At 64.1% G+C, this 18,142-nt stretch overlaps 5 pseudogenes; all 5 read left to right on the top strand.

The window, feature by feature from the left end:
• The first annotated feature begins 744 nt into the window (after positions 1–744).
• On the top strand, positions 745–863 carry LOC142865424 (uncharacterized; annotated as a pseudogene).
• Positions 864–4,327: 3,464 nt separating this feature from the next.
• On the top strand, positions 4,328–4,446 carry LOC142865423 (uncharacterized; annotated as a pseudogene).
• A 3,476-nt stretch (positions 4,447–7,922) lies between these two features.
• On the top strand, positions 7,923–8,041 carry LOC142865422 (uncharacterized; annotated as a pseudogene).
• Positions 8,042–11,523: 3,482 nt separating this feature from the next.
• LOC142865421 (uncharacterized) lies at positions 11,524–11,642 on the top strand (annotated as a pseudogene).
• A 3,485-nt stretch (positions 11,643–15,127) lies between these two features.
• On the top strand, positions 15,128–15,246 carry LOC142865419 (uncharacterized; annotated as a pseudogene).
• The last annotated feature ends 2,896 nt before the right edge of the window (positions 15,247–18,142 follow it).

Genomic DNA, 18,142 nt, shown 5'->3' with positions numbered 1-18,142 from the left:
CCACACGCCAGGGTGGTTGGGGTCCAATGCAGCCCCGGCCAGGCCCAGGCCCCTTGGACTGGGCCACAGGAGGACACAGAGGAGGGTCCCGGCCCCCACGAAGCGGTGCCGGCAGTTCTCCACGGGCTTGGGCGTTTTCCAGAGGTAGGAGATGGAGGGGACTGATTTCTTCAGCGCCCCACAAACCACGCCACCCCACCCCACCCATGGGACACATCCCCAGAGAGAGACGCCCCATACACTGGCTGTGCCCCAGCCCTGGCCCGGGGGAATAGGCGGCAGCCCACCCACAGGGCGAGGGGGGGCGCAGCTGAAAGGGGTTGTGGGGGAGGGCGGCCCCTGGCTGGGGTCAAAGGGCGAGCGCCCCGCGCGAGCGCGCGTGCGCAGTCAGCGTCAGCGGCGGCGACGCGCCGGGGGTGGGCAGCGGGTAGGTGAAGGAGGCCGGGCGAGGAGACGAGGGGGGCTGGGAGGGCTCCACCTTGGCGAGTCCAGCCGTGGAGGCGCATCTTGTGTGAGTGAGTGTGAGTGTGTGTGTGTGTGTGTATAGAGAGACAGCCCCCCGCCCCGCCCCGCCCATCACCCCCGTCCCTGGGAGCCCGCGGGACCCGGCCGGCGAACTCAACAGGCCCGGCCCGGCGCGGGGCCTGGGGCGGGAGGCGGCGGCGGCGGCGGCGGCGGCGGCGGCGGGGGGAAAGCGCAGAGAGGCTCGGCTTCTTGAGTGGGGCAGGGGCGGCCTCCGCCGCCGTCTAGGGCCACACCACCCTGAACGCCCCCGATCTCGTCTGGTCTCGGAAGCTAAGCAGGGTGGGGCCCGGTTAGGACTTGGATGGGAGACCGCCTGGGAATACCGGGTGCCTCAGGCTGCTTCTTTTTTTTTTTTTTTTTTTTTTGCCTCTTGTTCTGTCCCCTTTCTGGGAGCGCGGCGGCGGCCCGGTGTGGGGGTGACCCCAACCCTCAGCGCCCGCCGCGGTGCCTGGCGCCCCAGCCCGCACCGTGGGGCCTCCTCTTGTCCCAAGCCGAGACACCGCCGCCACGCGGCAGCATGCGTGGCATCTGGACTGTCAGGTCTCAGACCAAAGGTCTGCTCTGTGGGAACCGACACGCTGGAGGAAACCTTGAGAGTCTGAGAGGGGAGGGAGTTCCAGAAGAAGGCCAGGATGTCATTTTGAGGGAGTATGTGACCAGAACTCGTCCCGTTGCTTTTGGGGGTTCTATGGGCTCCACGCAGGAATCTTTGGTGGTGGCACCTGATGTTGGGGGATCCGGAGTCACACCCAGACCTGCTCCACAGGCCTCCTTTTACTTTTCTCTTCGGATTCATTATTTTTAAAAAGTGTCTCTTACCTCTATTATTGCATTTTCTTTCCTCTCTCTTTTCAAGCAGATGATGGGAGTACAAGTATTCAGGTGACATGTATTGCCCGTGCCCCCCTCCCCCCTGTGTTCTCATTCATATACCTCTCATGTTGTTCCAGCGTATTGTGGGGGTACCAGTGTTAAGGTCGGGTACGTTGCCCTCTCCAAGCCTCCCCCCTGGGGTCAGAGCTTCAAGTGCGCCCATCCCCCAGTCGGTGCGCACCCACCCCATGCCTAATGGATGTGGATGCCCCTCCCCTCCCCCCACCCGCCCGACACCCACCCGATGAAGGTGATTCCTCTCCGTCCACTTAGGTGTCCATCCGTTCGTTCCAATTTGCTGGTGAGCGCGCTCACGTGGTGCTCGTGTGTCCATTCTTGGGATACTTGGCTTACTGGAACGGGTTCCAGCTCTGGCCAGGAGAACACGAGAGGTGCCCTCTCACCGCTGCTCCTCACAGCCGAATGGCACTCCGTGGTGTCCACGCGCCACATTTTATTCATGCACTCCTGGATGGATGGGCACTCGGGTCGCTTCCACGTCTTTGCGATTGTGAATTGTGCCCTAACTGTAACCCTAACCCTTACCCAGCCCGTCTCCTCTGCCCCTGCCTGACGCACTCCTCCCCGGCCAGGCCCGTCACTGTCCTGGGCCCCCGCCTGACCGGCTCCTCCCCGCCCGGCCTGTCACCGTCCTCTGCCCCTGCCTGACATGCTCCTTCCCGCCCGGCCTCTCACCGTCCTCGGCCCCTGCCTGACCGGCTCCTCCGTCGCCTGGGCCTTCCAAGGGCTTGGTGTGGACGCTGCTTCCAGGAAGCCCTCCAGAAACCCGGCAGCAGGGTGGCCGCAGCAGTCTCCAGCAGCCGTCCCTAAGTCGAGTGCGGGGGACGTGCCCCCGCTGTGCCGCGGGGGCCCAGCCTGGTGTCTTCCCTGAGGCCCTGCGGCTGCAGGCTGCTGCCGCTCCCCGCAAGGGGAGAGCCAAGGGGAGAGCCGCGGAGGTGGGGACCGCCTCCTGATGGGGACGTACGTACACGCAGCTCTCCAAGGCGGATCCCGGGGCTCTCTGTCCTGCCCGAAGGCCCAGCGGGCCTGCGGGTCCTTAGAGTGGCAAAAACATCCGAAAGCTGAGACTGAGGGTCCGGTGGGTGTCTGCACTTTTGTGCTGGGCACCCCAGGGAGGCCCGGGGGCTGGCTGGACAACGTGGTCTGCTGGGCGGGGGGCTTGGAGGAGCAACTGATGCCCTTTGCACCTTGGGTAGCAAGAGTCTGAGGTGTCTCTGAGCCCTGTGCCATGTCCGGGGGGGGGAGGTGCGGGGGGGGGAGGAGGAGGAGGAGGAGGTGGGAAGGGCCGGGGCCTGCAGTCCTGTTCCCGGGGTGGCACGGCAAGTGGCTTCTTCCACAGGCTGCTTGGCCTGGGCTCCCTGCACCTGGGCCTTTGGGGGACTGGCCCTGTGCTTGCCAACACTTCCTGCAGGGACCCAGAGCTGGGAGGTGGCATCTCTCAGCCCTGGGTCGGGCAGAGCCCCAGCGGGCCATGCCCACAACCTCTCTCAGCACCGGTCCCCCAGAAGGCTCCTTGGGGACCAGGATTCTCTTGCGGTGACTCTCTAAGGTCTGGCCCCTGGATGGAGGGGCACCAGGAGTAGAGGAGCAGGAAGGGGAAGGGGGTGGCCATGCGAGGGGACACTTTGAGGCCAAGTCCCAGCTTCAGCCTGATCCTCCTGGGAACCCCGCTCTGAGACAAGGAGCCGGGCTTCGCATTCCCACAGCAGCCAGTCGTGGGCTGAGGACACCTGGGGCGTTGGGAACTCCCTGGCTTCTCCTTGGTTTAACATCTAGAGCTGCTTGCGAATCGGGCCGCCACACACACCCGAGCGCAGGTGTCTTCCGCACAGACTGCGGTCCTCGCTCTTCTGAACCTCGCTAGCTCGCCACCCACCCACCCATGGGTGAACCTGGTCAGGGTACTTTCTCTCGGGGGCAGACTCTTTTCCGGGCGGGCTACCGGTGTCTCTGTTTGCTCGTTTCTTTCTTCCATTTCGGGAAAGGCTTCCTTGCTGGGTGTGGAAATCTCCTATGCCTTCCCTCGCCTATTCTGTCAGCTTTAAAATTCTCTTTCAGTTGCCACCCTCACAGATGGATTAGGAAACTCTTTCCGGTGCACTCATTAGTGAAATGACCTCAAGGAAGCTGGAATCCAATATCTAATGGCCGATTTTTAGCGAGTCCACACGCCAGGGTGGTTGGGGTCCAATGCAGCCCCGGCCAGGCCCAGGCCCCTTGGACTGGGCCACAGGAGGACACAGAGGAGGGTCCCGGCCCCCACGAAGCGGTGCCGGCAGTTCTCCACGGGCTTGGGCGTTTTCCAGAGGTAGGAGATGGAGGGGACTGATTTCTTCAGCGCCCCACAAACCACGCCACCCCACCCCACCCATGGGACACATCCCCAGAGAGAGACGCCCCATACACTGGCTGTGCCCCAGCCCTGGCCCGGGGGAATAGGCGGCAGCCCACCCACAGGGCGAGGGGGGGCGCAGCTGAAAGGGGTTGTGGGGGAGGGCGGCCCCTGGCTGGGGTCAAAGGGCGAGCGCCCCGCGCGAGCGCGCGTGCGCAGTCAGCGTCAGCGGCGGCGACGCGCCGGGGGTGGGCAGCGGGTAGGTGAAGGAGGCCGGGCGAGGAGACGAGGGGGGCTGGGAGGGCTCCACCTTGGCGAGTCCAGCCGTGGAGGCGCATCTTGTGTGAGTGAGTGTGAGTGTGTGTGTGTGTGTGTATAGAGAGACAGCCCCCCGCCCCGCCCCGCCCATCACCCCCGTCCCTGGGAGCCCGCGGGACCCGGCCGGCGAACTCAACAGGCCCGGCCCGGCGCGGGGCCTGGGGCGGGAGGCGGCGGCGGCGGCGGCGGCGGCGGCGGCGGGGGGAAAGCGCAGAGAGGCTCGGCTTCTTGAGTGGGGCAGGGGCGGCCTCCGCCGCTGTCTAGGGCCACACCACCCTGAACGCCCCCGATCTCGTCTGGTCTCGGAAGCTAAGCAGGGTGGGGCCCGGTTAGGACTTGGATGGGAGACCGCCTGGGAATACCGGGTGCCTCAGGCTGCTTCTTTTTTTTTTTTTTTTTTTTTTGCCTCTTGTTCTGTCCCCTTTCTGGGAGCGCGGCGGCGGCCCGGTGTGGGGGTGACCCCAACCCTCAGCGCCCGCCGCGGTGCCTGGCGCCCCAGCCCGCACCGTGGGGCCTCCTCTTGTCCCAAGCCGAGACACCGCCGCCACGCGGCAGCATGCGTGGCATCTGGACTGTCAGGTCTCAGACCAAAGGTCTGCTCTGTGGGAACCGACACGCTGGAGGAAACCTTGAGAGTCTGAGAGGGGAGGGAGTTCCAGAAGAAGGCCAGGATGTCATTTTGAGGGAGTATGTGACCAGAACTCGTCCCGTTGCTTTTGGGGGTTCTATGGGCTCCACGCAGGAATCTTTGGTGGTGGCACCTGATGTTGGGGGATCCGGAGTCACACCCAGACCTGCTCCACAGGCCTCCTTTTACTTTTCTCTTCGGATTCATTATTTTTAAAAAGTGTCTCTTACCTCTATTATTGCATTTTCTTTCCTCTCTCTTTTCAAGCAGATGATGGGAGTACAAGTATTCAGGTGACATGTATTGCCCGTGCCCCCCTCCCCCCTGTGTTCTCATTCATATACCTCTCATGTTGTTCCAGCGTATTGTGGGGGTACCAGTGTTAAGGTCGGGTACGTTGCCCTCTCCAAGCCTCCCCCCTGGGGTCAGAGCTTCAAGTGCGCCCATCCCCCAGTCGGTGCGCACCCACCCCATGCCTAATGGATGTGGATGCCCCTCCCCTCCCCCCACCCGCCCGACACCCACCCGATGAAGGTGATTCCTCTCCGTCCACTTAGGTGTCCATCCGTTCGTTCCAATTTGCTGGTGAGCGCGCTCACGTGGTGCTCGTGTGTCCATTCTTGGGATACTTGGCTTACTGGAACGGGTTCCAGCTCTGGCCAGGAGAACACGAGAGGTGCCCTCTCACCGCTGCTCCTCACAGCCGAATGGCACTCCGTGGTGTCCACGCGCCACATTTTATTCATGCACTCCTGGATGGATGGGCACTCGGGTCGCTTCCACGTCTTTGCGATTGTGAATTGTGCCCTAACTGTAACCCTAACCCTTACCCAGCCCGTCTCCTCTGCCCCTGCCTGACGCACTCCTCCCCGGCCAGGCCCGTCACTGTCCTGGGCCCCCGCCTGACCGGCTCCTCCCCGCCCGGCCTGTCACCGTCCTCTGCCCCTGCCTGACATGCTCCTTCCCGCCCGGCCTCTCACCGTCCTCGGCCCCTGCCTGACCGGCTCCTCCGTCGCCTGGGCCTTCCAAGGGCTTGGTGTGGACGCTGCTTCCAGGAAGCCCTCCAGAAACCCGGCAGCAGGGTGGCCGCAGCAGTCTCCAGCAGCCGTCCCTAAGTCGAGTGCGGGGGACGTGCCCCCGCTGTGCCGCGGGGGCCCAGCCTGGTGTCTTCCCTGAGGCCCTGCGGCTGCAGGCTGCTGCCGCTCCCCGCAAGGGGAGAGCCAAGGGGAGAGCCGCGGAGGTGGGGACCGCCTCCTGATGGGGACGTACGTACACGCAGCTCTCCAAGGCGGATCCCGGGGCTCTCTGTCCTGCCCGAAGGCCCAGCGGGCCTGCGGGTCCTTAGAGTGGCAAAAACATCCGAAAGCTGAGACTGAGGGTCCGGTGGGTGTCTGCACTTTTGTGCTGGGCACCCCAGGGAGGCCCGGGGGCTGGCTGGACAACGTGGTCTGCTGGGCGGGGGGCTTGGAGGAGCAACTGATGCCCTTTGCACCTTGGGTAGCAAGAGTCTGAGGTGTCTCTGAGCCCTGTGCCATGTCCGGGGGGGGGAGGTGCGGGGGGGGGAGGAGGAGGAGGAGGAGGTGGGAAGGGCCGGGGCCTGCAGTCCTGTTCCCGGGGTGGCACGGCAAGTGGCTTCTTCCACAGGCTGCTTGGCCTGGGCTCCCTGCACCTGGGCCTTTGGGGGACTGGCCCTGTGCTTGCCAACACTTCCTGCAGGGACCCAGAGCTGGGAGGTGGCATCTCTCAGCCCTGGGTCGGGCAGAGCCCCAGCGGGCCATGCCCACAACCTCTCTCAGCACCGGTCCCCCAGAAGGCTCCTTGGGGACCAGGATTCTCTTGCGGTGACTCTCTAAGGTCTGGCCCCTGGATGGAGGGGCACCAGGAGTAGAGGAGCAGGAAGGGGAAGGGGGTGGCCATGCGAGGGGACACTTTGAGGCCAAGTCCCAGCTTCAGCCTGATCCTCCTGGGAACCCCGCTCTGAGACAAGGAGCCGGGCTTCGCATTCCCACAGCAGCCAGTCGTGGGCTGAGGACACCTGGGGCGTTGGGAACTCCCTGGCTTCTCCTTGGTTTAACATCTAGAGCTGCTTGCGAATCGGGCCGCCACACACACCCGAGCGCAGGTGTCTTCCGCACAGACTGCGGTCCTCGCTCTTCTGAACCTCGCTAGCTCGCCACCCACCCACCCATGGGTGAACCTGGTCAGGGTACTTTCTCTCGGGGGCAGACTCTTTTCCGGGCGGGCTACCGGTGTCTCTGTTTGCTCGTTTCTTTCTTCCATTTCGGGAAAGGCTTCCTTGCTGGGTGTGGAAATCTCCTATGCCTTCCCTCGCCTATTCTGTCAGCTTTAAAATTCTCTTTCAGTTGCCACCCTCACAGATGGATTAGGAAACTCTTTCCGGTGCACTCATTAGTGAAATGACCTCAAGGAAGCTGGAATCCAATATCTAATGGCCGATTTTTAGCGAGTCCACACGCCAGGGTGGTTGGGGTCCAATGCAGCCCCGGCCAGGCCCAGGCCCCTTGGACTGGGCCACAGGAGGACACAGAGGAGGGTCCCGGCCCCCACGAAGCGGTGCCGGCAGTTCTCCACGGGCTTGGGCGTTTTCCAGAGGTAGGAGATGGAGGGGACTGATTTCTTCAGCGCCCCACAAACCACGCCACCCCACCCCACCCATGGGACACATCCCCAGAGAGAGACGCCCCATACACTGGCTGTGCCCCAGCCCTGGCCCGGGGGAATAGGCGGCAGCCCACCCACAGGGCGAGGGGGGGCGCAGCTGAAAGGGGTTGTGGGGGAGGGCGGCCCCTGGCTGGGGTCAAAGGGCGAGCGCCCCGCGCGAGCGCGCGTGCGCAGTCAGCGTCAGCGGCGGCGACGCGCCGGGGGTGGGCAGCGGGTAGGTGAAGGAGGCCGGGCGAGGAGACGAGGGGGGCTGGGAGGGCTCCACCTTGGCGAGTCCAGCCGTGGAGGCGCATCTTGTGTGAGTGAGTGTGAGTGTGTGTGTGTGTGTGTATAGAGAGACAGCCCCCCGCCCCGCCCCGCCCATCACCCCCGTCCCTGGGAGCCCGCGGGACCCGGCCGGCGAACTCAACAGGCCCGGCCCGGCGCGGGGCCTGGGGCGGGAGGCGGCGGCGGCGGCGGCGGCGGCGGCGGCGGCGGCGGCGGCGGGGGGAAAGCGCAGAGAGGCTCGGCTTCTTGAGTGGGGCAGGGGCGGCCTCCGCCGCCGTCTAGGGCCACACCACCCTGAACGCCCCCGATCTCGTCTGGTCTCGGAAGCTAAGCAGGGTGGGGCCCGGTTAGGACTTGGATGGGAGACCGCCTGGGAATACCGGGTGCCTCAGGCTGCTTCTTTTTTTTTTTTTTTTTTTTTTGCCTCTTGTTCTGTCCCCTTTCTGGGAGCGCGGCGGCGGCCCGGTGTGGGGGTGACCCCAACCCTCAGCGCCCGCCGCGGTGCCTGGCGCCCCAGCCCGCACCGTGGGGCCTCCTCTTGTCCCAAGCCGAGACACCGCCGCCACGCGGCAGCATGCGTGGCATCTGGACTGTCAGGTCTCAGACCAAAGGTCTGCTCTGTGGGAACCGACACGCTGGAGGAAACCTTGAGAGTCTGAGAGGGGAGGGAGTTCCAGAAGAAGGCCAGGATGTCATTTTGAGGGAGTATGTGACCAGAACTCGTCCCGTTGCTTTTGGGGGTTCTATGGGCTCCACGCAGGAATCTTTGGTGGTGGCACCTGATGTTGGGGGATCCGGAGTCACACCCAGACCTGCTCCACAGGCCTCCTTTTACTTTTCTCTTCGGATTCATTATTTTTAAAAAGTGTCTCTTACCTCTATTATTGCATTTTCTTTCCTCTCTCTTTTCAAGCAGATGATGGGAGTACAAGTATTCAGGTGACATGTATTGCCCGTGCCCCCCTCCCCCCTGTGTTCTCATTCATATACCTCTCATGTTGTTCCAGCGTATTGTGGGGGTACCAGTGTTAAGGTCGGGTACGTTGCCCTCTCCAAGCCTCCCCCCTGGGGTCAGAGCTTCAAGTGCGCCCATCCCCCAGTCGGTGCGCACCCACCCCATGCCTAATGGATGTGGATGCCCCTCCCCTCCCCCCACCCGCCCGACACCCACCCGATGAAGGTGATTCCTCTCCGTCCACTTAGGTGTCCATCCGTTCGTTCCAATTTGCTGGTGAGCGCGCTCACGTGGTGCTCGTGTGTCCATTCTTGGGATACTTGGCTTACTGGAACGGGTTCCAGCTCTGGCCAGGAGAACACGAGAGGTGCCCTCTCACCGCTGCTCCTCACAGCCGAATGGCACTCCGTGGTGTCCACGCGCCACATTTTATTCATGCACTCCTGGATGGATGGGCACTCGGGTCGCTTCCACGTCTTTGCGATTGTGAATTGTGCCCTAACTGTAACCCTAACCCTTACCCAGCCCGTCTCCTCTGCCCCTGCCTGACGCACTCCTCCCCGGCCAGGCCCGTCACTGTCCTGGGCCCCCGCCTGACCGGCTCCTCCCCGCCCGGCCTGTCACCGTCCTCTGCCCCTGCCTGACATGCTCCTTCCCGCCCGGCCTCTCACCGTCCTCGGCCCCTGCCTGACCGGCTCCTCCGTCGCCTGGGCCTTCCAAGGGCTTGGTGTGGACGCTGCTTCCAGGAAGCCCTCCAGAAACCCGGCAGCAGGGTGGCCGCAGCAGTCTCCAGCAGCCGTCCCTAAGTCGAGTGCGGGGGACGTGCCCCCGCTGTGCCGCGGGGGCCCAGCCTGGTGTCTTCCCTGAGGCCCTGCGGCTGCAGGCTGCTGCCGCTCCCCGCAAGGGGAGAGCCAAGGGGAGAGCCGCGGAGGTGGGGACCGCCTCCTGATGGGGACGTACGTACACGCAGCTCTCCAAGGCGGATCCCGGGGCTCTCTGTCCTGCCCGAAGGCCCAGCGGGCCTGCGGGTCCTTAGAGTGGCAAAAACATCCGAAAGCTGAGACTGAGGGTCCGGTGGGTGTCTGCACTTTTGTGCTGGGCACCCCAGGGAGGCCCGGGGGCTGGCTGGACAACGTGGTCTGCTGGGCGGGGGGCTTGGAGGAGCAACTGATGCCCTTTGCACCTTGGGTAGCAAGAGTCTGAGGTGTCTCTGAGCCCTGTGCCATGTCCGGGGGGGGGAGGTGCGGGGGGGGGAGGAGGAGGAGGAGGAGGTGGGAAGGGCCGGGGCCTGCAGTCCTGTTCCCGGGGTGGCACGGCAAGTGGCTTCTTCCACAGGCTGCTTGGCCTGGGCTCCCTGCACCTGGGCCTTTGGGGGACTGGCCCTGTGCTTGCCAACACTTCCTGCAGGGACCCAGAGCTGGGAGGTGGCATCTCTCAGCCCTGGGTCGGGCAGAGCCCCAGCGGGCCATGCCCACAACCTCTCTCAGCACCGGTCCCCCAGAAGGCTCCTTGGGGACCAGGATTCTCTTGCGGTGACTCTCTAAGGTCTGGCCCCTGGATGGAGGGGCACCAGGAGTAGAGGAGCAGGAAGGGGAAGGGGGTGGCCATGCGAGGGGACACTTTGAGGCCAAGTCCCAGCTTCAGCCTGATCCTCCTGGGAACCCCGCTCTGAGACAAGGAGCCGGGCTTCGCATTCCCACAGCAGCCAGTCGTGGGCTGAGGACACCTGGGGCGTTGGGAACTCCCTGGCTTCTCCTTGGTTTAACATCTAGAGCTGCTTGCGAATCGGGCCGCCACACACACCCGAGCGCAGGTGTCTTCCGCACAGACTGCGGTCCTCGCTCTTCTGAACCTCGCTAGCTCGCCACCCACCCACCCATGGGTGAACCTGGTCAGGGTACTTTCTCTCGGGGGCAGACTCTTTTCCGGGCGGGCTACCGGTGTCTCTGTTTGCTCGTTTCTTTCTTCCATTTCGGGAAAGGCTTCCTTGCTGGGTGTGGAAATCTCCTATGCCTTCCCTCGCCTATTCTGTCAGCTTTAAAATTCTCTTTCAGTTGCCACCCTCACAGATGGATTAGGAAACTCTTTCCGGTGCACTCATTAGTGAAATGACCTCAAGGAAGCTGGAATCCAATATCTAATGGCCGATTTTTAGCGAGTCCACACGCCAGGGTGGTTGGGGTCCAATGCAGCCCCGGCCAGGCCCAGGCCCCTTGGACTGGGCCACAGGAGGACACAGAGGAGGGTCCCGGCCCCCACGAAGCGGTGCCGGCAGTTCTCCACGGGCTTGGGCGTTTTCCAGAGGTAGGAGATGGAGGGGACTGATTTCTTCAGCGCCCCACAAACCACGCCACCCCACCCCACCCATGGGACACATCCCCAGAGAGAGACGCCCCATACACTGGCTGTGCCCCAGCCCTGGCCCGGGGGAATAGGCGGCAGCCCACCCACAGGGCGAGGGGGGGCGCAGCTGAAAGGGGTTGTGGGGGAGGGCGGCCCCTGGCTGGGGTCAAAGGGCGAGCGCCCCGCGCGAGCGCGCGTGCGCAGTCAGCGTCAGCGGCGGCGACGCGCCGGGGGTGGGCAGCGGGTAGGTGAAGGAGGCCGGGCGAGGAGACGAGGGGGGCTGGGAGGGCTCCACCTTGGCGAGTCCAGCCGTGGAGGCGCATCTTGTGTGAGTGAGTGTGAGTGTGTGTGTGTGTGTGTATAGAGAGACAGCCCCCCGCCCCGCCCCGCCCATCACCCCCGTCCCTGGGAGCCCGCGGGACCCGGCCGGCGAACTCAACAGGCCCGGCCCGGCGCGGGGCCTGGGGCGGGAGGCGGCGGCGGCGGCGGCGGCGGCGGCGGCGGCGGCGGCGGCGGCGGCGGGGGGAAAGCGCAGAGAGGCTCGGCTTCTTGAGTGGGGCAGGGGCGGCCTCCGCCGCCGTCTAGGGCCACACCACCCTGAACGCCCCCGATCTCGTCTGGTCTCGGAAGCTAAGCAGGGTGGGGCCCGGTTAGGACTTGGATGGGAGACCGCCTGGGAATACCGGGTGCCTCAGGCTGCTTCTTTTTTTTTTTTTTTTTTTTGCCTCTTGTTCTGTCCCCTTTCTGGGAGCGCGGCGGCGGCCCGGTGTGGGGGTGACCCCAACCCTCAGCGCCCGCCGCGGTGCCTGGCGCCCCAGCCCGCACCGTGGGGCCTCCTCTTGTCCCAAGCCGAGACACCGCCGCCACGCGGCAGCATGCGTGGCATCTGGACTGTCAGGTCTCAGACCAAAGGTCTGCTCTGTGGGAACCGACACGCTGGAGGAAACCTTGAGAGTCTGAGAGGGGAGGGAGTTCCAGAAGAAGGCCAGGATGTCATTTTGAGGGAGTATGTGACCAGAACTCGTCCCGTTGCTTTTGGGGGTTCTATGGGCTCCACGCAGGAATCTTTGGTGGTGGCACCTGATGTTGGGGGATCCGGAGTCACACCCAGACCTGCTCCACAGGCCTCCTTTTACTTTTCTCTTCGGATTCATTATTTTTAAAAAGTGTCTCTTACCTCTATTATTGCATTTTCTTTCCTCTCTCTTTTCAAGCAGATGATGGGAGTACAAGTATTCAGGTGACATGTATTGCCCGTGCCCCCCTCCCCCCTGTGTTCTCATTCATATACCTCTCATGTTGTTCCAGCGTATTGTGGGGGTACCAGTGTTAAGGTCGGGTACGTTGCCCTCTCCAAGCCTCCCCCCTGGGGTCAGAGCTTCAAGTGCGCCCATCCCCCAGTCGGTGCGCACCCACCCCATGCCTAATGGATGTGGATGCCCCTCCCCTCCCCCCACCCGCCCGACACCCACCCGATGAAGGTGATTCCTCTCCGTCCACTTAGGTGTCCATCCGTTCGTTCCAATTTGCTGGTGAGCGCGCTCACGTGGTGCTCGTGTGTCCATTCTTGGGATACTTGGCTTACTGGAACGGGTTCCAGCTCTGGCCAGGAGAACACGAGAGGTGCCCTCTCACCGCTGCTCCTCACAGCCGAATGGCACTCCGTGGTGTCCACGCGCCACATTTTATTCATGCACTCCTGGATGGATGGGCACTCGGGTCGCTTCCACGTCTTTGCGATTGTGAATTGTGCCCTAACTGTAACCCTAACCCTTACCCAGCCCGTCTCCTCTGCCCCTGCCTGACGCACTCCTCCCCGGCCAGGCCCGTCACTGTCCTGGGCCCCCGCCTGACCGGCTCCTCCCCGCCCGGCCTGTCACCGTCCTCTGCCCCTGCCTGACATGCTCCTTCCCGCCCGGCCTCTCACCGTCCTCGGCCCCTGCCTGACCGGCTCCTCCGTCGCCTGGGCCTTCCAAGGGCTTGGTGTGGACGCTGCTTCCAGGAAGCCCTCCAGAAACCCGGCAGCAGGGTGGCCGCAGCAGTCTCCAGCAGCCGTCCCTAAGTCGAGTGCGGGGGACGTGCCCCCGCTGTGCCGCGGGGGCCCAGCCTGGTGTCTTCCCTGAGGCCCTGCGGCTGCAGGCTGCTGCCGCTCCCCGCAAGGGGAGAGCCAAGGGGAGAGCCAAGGGGAGAGCCGCGGAGGTGGGGACCGCCTCCTGATGGGGACGTACGTACACGCAGCTCTCCAAGGCGGATCCCGGGGCTCTCTGTCCTGCCCGAAGGCCCAGCGGGCCTGCGGGTCCTTAGAGTGGCAAAAACATCCGAAAGCTGAGACTGAGGGTCCGGTGGGTGTCTGCACTTTTGTGCTGGGCACCCCAGGGAGGCCCGGGGGCTGGCTGGACAACGTGGTCTGCTGGGCGGGGGGCTTGGAGGAGCAACTGATGCCCTTTGCACCTTGGGTAGCAAGAGTCTGAGGTGTCTCTGAGCCCTGTGCCATGTCCGGGGGGGGGAGGTGCGGGGGGGGGAGGAGGAGGAGGAGGAGGTGGGAAGGGCCGGGGCCTGCAGTCCTGTTCCCGGGGTGGCACGGCAAGTGGCTTCTTCCACAGGCTGCTTGGCCTGGGCTCCCTGCACCTGGGCCTTTGGGGGACTGGCCCTGTGCTTGCCAACACTTCCTGCAGGGACCCAGAGCTGGGAGGTGGCATCTCTCAGCCCTGGGTCGGGCAGAGCCCCAGCGGGCCATGCCCACAACCTCTCTCAGCACCGGTCCCCCAGAAGGCTCCTTTGGGACCAGGATTCTCTTGCGGTGACTCTCTAAGGTCTGGCCCCTGGATGGAGGGGCACCAGGAGTAGAGGAGCAGGAAGGGGAAGGGGGTGGCCATGCGAGGGGACACTTTGAGGCCAAGTCCCAGCTTCAGCCTGATCCTCCTGGGAACCCCGCTCTGAGACTGGAGCCGGGCTTCGCATTCCCACAGCAGCCAGTCGTGGGCTGAGGACACCTGGGGCGTTGGGAACTCCCTGGCTTCTCCTTGGTTTAACATCTAGAGCTGCTTGCGAATCGGGCCGCCACACACACCCGAGCGCAGGTGTCTTCCGCACAGACTGCGGTCCTCGCTCTTCTGAACCTCGCTAGCTCGCCACCCACCCACCCATGGGTGAACCTGGTCAGGGTACTTTCTCTCGGGGGCAGACTCTTTTCCGGGCGGGCTACCGGTGTCTCTGTTTGCTCGTTTCTTTCTTCCATTTCGGGAAAGGCTTCCTTGCTGGGTGTGGAAATCTCCTATGCCTTCCCTCGCCTATTCTGTCAGCTTTAAAATTCTCTTTCAGTTGCCACCCTCACAGATGGATTAGGAAACTCTTTCCGGTGCACTCATTAGTGAAATGACCTCAAGGAAGCTGGAATCCAATATCTAATGGCCGATTTTTAGCGAGTCCACACGCCAGGGTGGTTGGGGTCCAATGCAGCCCCGGCCAGGCCCAGGCCCCTTGGACTGGGCCACAGGAGGACACAGAGGAGGGTCCCGGCCCCCACGAAGCGGTGCCGGCAGTTCTCCACGGGCTTGGGCGTTTTCCAGAGGTAGGAGATGGAGGGGACTGATTTCTTCAGCGCCCCACAAACCACGCCACCCCACCCCACCCATGGGACACATCCCCAGAGAGAGACGCCCCATACACTGGCTGTGCCCCAGCCCTGGCCCGGGGGAATAGGCGGCAGCCCACCCACAGGGCGAGGGGGGGCGCAGCTGAAAGGGGTTGTGGGGGAGGGCGGCCCCTGGCTGGGGTCAAAGGGCGAGCGCCCCGCGCGAGCGCGCGTGCGCAGTCAGCGTCAGCGGCGGCGACGCGCCGGGGGTGGGCAGCGGGTAGGTGAAGGAGGCCGGGCGAGGAGACGAGGGGGGCTGGGAGGGCTCCACCTTGGCGAGTCCAGCCGTGGAGGCGCATCTTGTGTGAGTGAGTGTGTGTGTGTGTGTGTATAGAGAGACAGCCCCCCGCCCCGCCCCGCCCATCACCCCCGTCCCTGGGAGCCCGCGGGACCCGGCCGGCGAACTCAACAGGCCCGGCCCGGCGCGGGGCCTGGGGCGGGAGGCGGCGGCGGCGGCGGCGGCGGCGGCGGCGGCGGCGGCGGCGGCGGCGGGGGGAAAGCGCAGAGAGGCTCGGCTTCTTGAGTGGGGCAGGGGCGGCCTCCGCCGCCGTCTAGGGCCACACCACCCTGAACGCCCCCGATCTCGTCTGGTCTCGGAAGCTAAGCAGGGTGGGGCCCGGTTAGGACTTGGATGGGAGACCGCCTGGGAATACCGGGTGCCTCAGGCTGCTTCTTTTTTTTTTTTTTTTTTTTTGCCTCTTGTTCTGTCCCCTTTCTGGGAGCGCGGCGGCGGCCCGGTGTGGGGGTGACCCCAACCCTCAGCGCCCGCCGCGGTGCCTGGCGCCCCAGCCCGCACCGTGGGGCCTCCTCTTGTCCCAAGCCGAGACACCGCCGCCACGCGGCAGCATGCGTGGCATCTGGACTGTCAGGTCTCAGACCAAAGGTCTGCTCTGTGGGAACCGACACGCTGGAGGAAACCTTGAGAGTCTGAGAGGGGAGGGAGTTCCAGAAGAAGGCCAGGATGTCATTTTGAGGGAGTATGTGACCAGAACTCGTCCCGTTGCTTTTGGGGGTTCTATGGGCTCCACGCAGGAATCTTTGGTGGTGGCACCTGATGTTGGGGGATCCGGAGTCACACCCAGACCTGCTCCACAGGCCTCCTTTTACTTTTCTCTTCGGATTCATTATTTTTAAAAAGTGTCTCTTACCTCTATTATTGCATTTTCTTTCCTCTCTCTTTTCAAGCAGATGATGGGAGTACAAGTATTCAGGTGACATGTATTGCCCGTGCCCCCCTCCCCCCTGTGTTCTCATTCATATACCTCTCATGTTGTTCCAGCGTATTGTGGGGGTACCAGTGTTAAGGTCGGGTACGTTGCCCTCTCCAAGCCTCCCCCCTGGGGTCAGAGCTTCAAGTGCGCCCATCCCCCAGTCGGTGCGCACCCACCCCATGCCTAATGGATGTGGATGCCCCTCCCCTCCCCCCACCCGCCCGACACCCACCCGATGAAGGTGATTCCTCTCCGTCCACTTAGGTGTCCATCCGTTCGTTCCAATTTGCTGGTGAGCGCGCTCACGTGGTGCTCGTGTGTCCATTCTTGGGATACTTGGCTTACTGGAACGGGTTCCAGCTCTGGCCAGGAGAACACGAGAGGTGCCCTCTCACCGCTGCTCCTCACAGCCGAATGGCACTCCGTGGTGTCCACGCGCCACATTTTATTCATGCACTCCTGGATGGATGGGCACTCGGGTCGCTTCCACGTCTTTGCGATTGTGAATTGTGCCCTAACTGTAACCCTAACCCTTACCCAGCCCGTCTCCTCTGCCCCTGCCTGACGCACTCCTCCCCGGCCAGGCCCGTCACTGTCCTGGGCCCCCGCCTGACCGGCTCCTCCCCGCCCGGCCTGTCACCGTCCTCTGCCCCTGCCTGACATGCTCCTTCCCGCCCGGCCTCTCACCGTCCTCGGCCCCTGCCTGACCGGCTCCTCCGTCGCCTGGGCCTTCCAAGGGCTTGGTGTGGACGCTGCTTCCAGGAAGCCCTCCAGAAACCCGGCAGCAGGGTGGCCGCAGCAGTCTCCAGCAGCCGTCCCTAAGTCGAGTGCGGGGGACGTGCCCCCGCTGTGCCGCGGGGGCCCAGCCTGGTGTCTTCCCTGAGGCCCTGCGGCTGCAGGCTGCTGCCGCTCCCCGCAAGGGGAGAGCCAAGGGGAGAGCCGCGGAGGTGGGGACCGCCTCCTGATGGGGACGTACGTACACGCAGCTCTCCAAGGCGGATCCCGGGGCTCTCTGTCCTGCCCGAAGGCCCAGCGGGCCTGCGGGTCCTTAGAGTGGCAAAAACATCCGAAAGCTGAGACTGAGGGTCCGGTGGGTGTCTGCACTTTTGTGCTGGGCACCCCAGGGAGGCCCGGGGGCTGGCTGGACAACGTGGTCTGCTGGGCGGGGGGCTTGGAGGAGCAACTGATGCCCTTTGCACCTTGGGTAGCAAGAGTCTGAGGTGTCTCTGAGCCCTGTGCCATGTCCGGGGGGGGGAGGTGCGGGGGGGGGAGGAGGAGGAGGAGGAGGTGGGAAGGGCCGGGGCCTGCAGTCCTGTTCCCGGGGTGGCACGGCAAGTGGCTTCTTCCACAGGCTGCTTGGCCTGGGCTCCCTGCACCTGGGCCTTTGGGGGACTGGCCCTGTGCTTGCCAACACTTCCTGCAGGGACCCAGAGCTGGGAGGTGGCATCTCTCAGCCCTGGGTCGGGCAGAGCCCCAGCGGGCCATGCCCACAACCTCTCTCAGCACCGGTCCCCCAGAAGGCTCCTTGGGGACCAGGATTCTCTTGCGGTGACTCTCTAAGGTCTGGCCCCTGGATGGAGGGGCACCAGGAGTAGAGGAGCAGGAAGGGGAAGGGGGTGGCCATGCGAGGGGACACTTTGAGGCCAAGTCCCAGCTTCAGCCTGATCCTCCTGGGAACCCCGCTCTGAGACAAGGAGCCGGGCTTCGCATTCCCACAGCAGCCAGTCGTGGGCTGAGGACACCTGGGGCGTTGGGAACTCCCTGGCTTCTCCTTGGTTTAACATCTAGAGCTGCTTGCGAATCGGGCCGCCACACACACCCGAGCGCAGGTGTCTTCCGCACAGACTGCGGTCCTCGCTCTTCTGAACCTCGCTAGCTCGCCACCCACCCACCCATGGGTGAACCTGGTCAGGGTACTTTCTCTCGGGGGCAGACTCTTTTCCGGGCGGGCTACCGGTGTCTCTGTTTGCTCGTTTCTTTCTTCCATTTCGGGAAAGGCTTCCTTGCTGGGTGTGGAAATCTCCTATGCCTTCCCTCGCCTATTCTGTCAGCTTTAAAATTCTCTTTCAGTTGCCACCCTCACAGATGGATTAGGAAACTCTTTCCGGTGCACTCATTAGTGAAATGACCTCAAGGAAGCTGGAATCCAATATCTAATGGCCGATTTTTAGCGAGTCCACACGCCAGGGTGGTTGGGGTCCAATGCAGCCCCGGCCAGGCCCAGGCCCCTTGGACTGGGCCACAGGAGGACACAGAGGAGGGTCCCGGCCCCCACGAAGCGGTGCCGGCAGTTCTCCACGGGCTTGGGCGTTTTCCAGAGGTAGGAGATGGAGGGGACTGATTTCTTCAGCGC

This window comes from Microcebus murinus, chromosome 28 (genome assembly GCF_040939455.1).
Source record: "Microcebus murinus isolate Inina chromosome 28, M.murinus_Inina_mat1.0, whole genome shotgun sequence".
Taxonomy (NCBI): domain Eukaryota; kingdom Metazoa; phylum Chordata; class Mammalia; order Primates; family Cheirogaleidae; genus Microcebus; species Microcebus murinus.
Note: the sequence above shows the minus strand (reverse complement) of the source record. Positions and strands in the feature narration are given on the sequence as shown.